Here is a 4,581-nt window from a genome sequence, read left to right as displayed (position 1 = left end):
TTCTTTGGTGCTCAGCTTTCTTCACCGCCCAACTCTCACAACCATACATGACCACTGGAAAAACCATAGCCTTGACTAGATGGACTTTTGTTGGCAAAGTAATGTCTCTGCTTTTAAATATGCTATCTAGGTTGGCCATAACCTTCCTCCCAAGGAGCGTCTTTTAATTTCATGGCTGCAATCACCATCAGCAGTGATTCTGGAGCCCAAAAAAATAAAGTCTGACACTGTTTCCACTGTTTCCCCATCTATTTCCCATGAAGTGATGGGACCAGATGCCATGATCTTAGTTTTCTGAACATTGAGCTTCAAGCCAACTTTTTCACTCTCCTCTTTCACCTTCATCAAGAGGCTCTTTAGTTCTTCTTCACTTTCTGCCATAAGGGTGGTGTCATCCGCATATCTGAGGTTATTGATATTTCTCCCGGCAATCTTGATTCCAGCTTGTGTTTCTTCTAGCCCAGCGTTTCTCATGATGTACTCTGCATACAAGTTAAATAAGCAGGGTGACAATATACAGCCTTGACGTACTCTTTTTGCTATTTGGAACCAGTCTGTTGTTCCATGTCCAGTTCGAACTGTTGCTTCTTGACCTGCATACAGGTTTCTCAAGAGACAGGTCAGATGGTCTAGTATTCCCATCTCTTTCAGAATTTTCCACAGTTTATTGTGATCCACACAGTCAAAGGCTTTGGCATAGTCAATAAAGCAGAAATAGATGTTTTTCTGGAACTCTCTTGCTTTTTCAATGATCCAGCGGATATTGGCAATTTGATCTCTGGTTCCTCTGCCTTTTCTAAAACCAGCTTGAACATCTGGAAGTTCACGGTTCACGTATTGCTGAAGCCTGGCTTGGAGAATTTTGAGCATTACTTTACTAGCATGTGAGATGAGTGCAATTGTGCGGTAGTTGGAGCATTCTTTGGCATTGCCTTTCTTTTGGATTGGAACAAAAACGGACCTTTTCCAGTCCTGTGGCCACTGCTGAGTTTTCCAGATTTGCTGTCATATCGAGTGCAGCACTTTCACAGCATCATCTTTCAGGATTTGAAATAGCTCAACTGGAATTCCATCACCTCCACTAGCTTTGTTCGTAGTGATGCTTTCTAAGGCCCACTTGACTTCACATTCCAGGATGTCTGGCTCTAGGTGAGTGATCACACCATCATGATTATCTGGGTCGTGAAGATCTTTTTTGTACAGTTCTTCTGTGTATTCTTGCCACCTCTTCTTAATATCTTCTGCTTCTGTTAGGTCCATACCATTTCTGTCCTTTATCGAGCCTATCTTTGCATGAAATGTTCTTTGGTATCTCTAATTTTCTTGAAGAGATCTCTAGTCTTTCCCAATCTGTTGTTTTCCTCTATTTCTTTGCACTGATTGCTGAGGAAGGCTTTCTTATCTCTCCTTGCTATTCTTTGGAACTCTGCATTCAGATGGGAATATCTTTCCTTTTCTCCTTCGCTTTTCGCTTCTCTTCTCCTCCCAGCTATCTGTAAGGCCTCTTCAGACAGCCATTTTGCTTTTTTGCATTTCTTTTCCATGGGGATTTTCTTGATCCCTGTCTCCTGTACAATGTCACGAACCTCTGTCCATAGTTCATCAGGCGCTCTATCTATCAGGTCTAGTCCCTTAAATCTATTTGTCACTTCCACTGTATACTCATAAGGGATTTGATCTAGGTCATACCTGAATGGACTAGTGGTTTTCCCTACTTTCTTCAATTTAAGTCTGAATTTGGCAATAAGCAGTTCATGATCTGAGCCACAGTCTGCGCCTGGTCTTGTTTTTGCTGACTGTATAGAGCTTCTCCATCTTTGGCTGCAAAGAATATAATCAACCTGATTTCGGTGTTGACCATCTGGTGATGTCCACGTGTAGAGTCTTCTCTTGTGTTGTTGGAATAGGTTGTTTGCTATTACCAGTGCGTTCTCGTGGCAAAACTCTATTAGCCTTTGCCCTGCTTCATTCTGTACTCCAAGTCCAAACTTGCCTGTTATGCCAGGTGTTTCTTGACCTCCTACTTTTGCATTCCAGTCCCCTATAATGAAAAGGACATCTTTTTTGGGTGTTAGTTCTAGAAGGTCTTGTAGGTCTTCATAGAACTGTTCAACTTCAGCTTCTTCGGCGTTACTGGTTGGGGCATAGACTTGGGATTACCGTGATATTGAATGGTTTGCCTTGGAAACAAACAGAGATCATTCTATCATTTTTGAGATTGCATCCAAGAACTGCATTTTGGACTCTTTTGTTGACCATGATGGCTACTCCATTTCTTTAAGGGATTCCTGCCCACAGTAGTAGATATAATGGTTATCTGAGTTAAATTCACCCATTCCAGTCCATCTTAGTTCACTGATTCCTAGAATGTCGACGTTCACTCTTGCCATCTCCTGTTTGACCACTTCCAATTTGCCTTGATTCATGGACCTAACATTCCAGGTTCCTATGCAATATTGCTCTTTACAGCATCGGATTTTGCGTCTATCACCAGTCACATCCACAGTTGGGTATCGTTTTTGCTTTGGCTCCATCCCATCATTCTTTCTGGAGTTATTTCTCCACTGATCTCCATTAGCATATTGGGCACCTACTGACCTGGGGAGTTCATCTTTCAGTCTCCTATCTTTTTGCCTTTTCATACTGTTCATGGGGTTCTCAAGGCAAGAATACTGAAGTGGTTTGCCATGCCCTTCTCCAGTGGACCACATTCAGAAATTACAGAAAACTAGCTAATCTGATCACACGGACCACAGCCTTGTCTATCTCAGGGCCCCACAGACCTGGGCCCAAATCTGTGTGGCCTTAGGCAAGTGCCTCAACCTCTCTGAGCTTCACTCGTGTCCTCTGTGAAATGGGAAGGAAGGCCCCCACCCCTCAGGACTGTTGGGATAAATGGGGGAGGAAGGCACTGGCCAGCAGGACAGAGATAGAGGGGAAAGGACTGTCTGGATAGATGGGTGCTGCAAGCACAGGCCAGCGGGGGTTGGGTGAGGGCAGTTAGCAGCTGTCACCAGGAGAGACAGGAGTTCAGGTTGGTGGAGGTCCCTGGTTCATGGCCAGTGTCCACACGAGGGCCAGCCAGGCTGGTTCCAGGACCTCAGGTCAGGGTCAGTGTGGAAGAGCCAGGCCAGGGGGCTGACCTCTCGCCCTCACCACAGCCCACTTGTCCCTGGGTCACCATCACCCTTGGCTTTGCATGTGAGGACATTCAGCTCAACTAGTTCCTCTTGATTCCCTTCACTTTTTTCTCTGAAAAATTATTTCTCTTTTCATTGTCACCCTTGAAAATACAAAAATGCCCAAAGAAAAACAGAAACCTCCATGAGGTTTTTGGGTTATCTCTTAGTGGGCTGAGGTGCAGAGAGCTGCCCAGAGTCACACAGCCTGGACATGGCAGGGCCAGAATTCAAACCCATGACCACCCAACGTGGAAGGTGAACGGAACTTGACAACCACCGGGTCTAGGACTGGCCATGCAGCCTTGGGCAAGTCCTTCTCTTCTCTGTGCCTGTTGACTCATCTCAAGACTGGGGCTAACCAATGCAAAGTAGGCAGTGAGCAAGTAAGTGGTGTGCCCACAACTTTAGCAGGGCACATAGGCACCAGATAGGCTACATTTCTTAGCTTCCTGTGCAGCTAGAGGTGTGGCCATTTGACTACATTGCAGCACATAAGAAAGTGAAGTGTTGGTTTCCAGAGAGGATCTCTAAAGGATGGGTGGGCCTTTCTCCTTCCCCTTGTCTCCTCGTTGATGCCCGGGATGTGAAATGGATAGATGGAGCACCAGCAGCCATCTTGTGTCATGAGGTGATGCTGAAAGCAACAAGATAGAAGCTGTTCTCCAACACTGAGACACCAACTCCAGACTTTGACATGAGAGAGGCATGACATGAACTCATGGCCAACAAGTCAACATTATTCTGAATTTTTCTGCCATCCATTCCCCAACAAACTGTAATTAGATACATCGATGTTGTTGTTTAGTCACTAAGTCATGTCTGACTCTTTTGCAACCCCATGGACTGTAGCCCACCAGGTTCCTCTGTCCATGGGATTCTCCAAGCAAGAATACTGGAGTGGGTTGCCATTTCCTTCTGCAGGGGAACTTCCTGACCTAGGGATCAAACCCAAGTCTCCTGCATTGGTAGGTGGATTCTCAACCAGTGGGCCACCAGGGAAGCCCATGAGATACATATTTTCTCCTGTTCAAATTCCACATATACTTCTCCCATCCTCCCCCGTCCCCTACCAAGGGACTCTTTTTTACACTGGCCTCAGTCTGAATACTATGAAATCAAGAGTTTGTGAGTTGAATTTCTGTAAACATTAAAATAAACCTAAATCTATTAAAATGAAATCAAAGTCATTCACACACAAAAATGTATATATTTTTTCTTTTTCTGGCTGTGCCATATGGCATGTGGCTTCCCAGGTAAAGATGCAGGTTCTATCACTGGGTCGGGAAGATCCCCTGGAGGAAGAAATAGCAACCCACTCCAGTATTCTTGCCTGGAAACTTTCATGGACAGGGGAGCCTGAGTCCACAGGGTCGCAAAAAGTCAGACACAACTGAGCAAC

The sequence above is a fragment of the Giraffa tippelskirchi genome, chromosome 6, assembly GCF_054371585.1.
Source record: "Giraffa tippelskirchi isolate mGirTip1 chromosome 6, T2T-mGirTip1v1.2.pri, whole genome shotgun sequence".
In the NCBI taxonomy this organism is placed as follows: domain Eukaryota; kingdom Metazoa; phylum Chordata; class Mammalia; order Artiodactyla; family Giraffidae; genus Giraffa; species Giraffa tippelskirchi.
The sequence above is the reverse complement of the archived record's forward strand: the minus strand, read 5'-3'. Positions refer to the sequence as shown.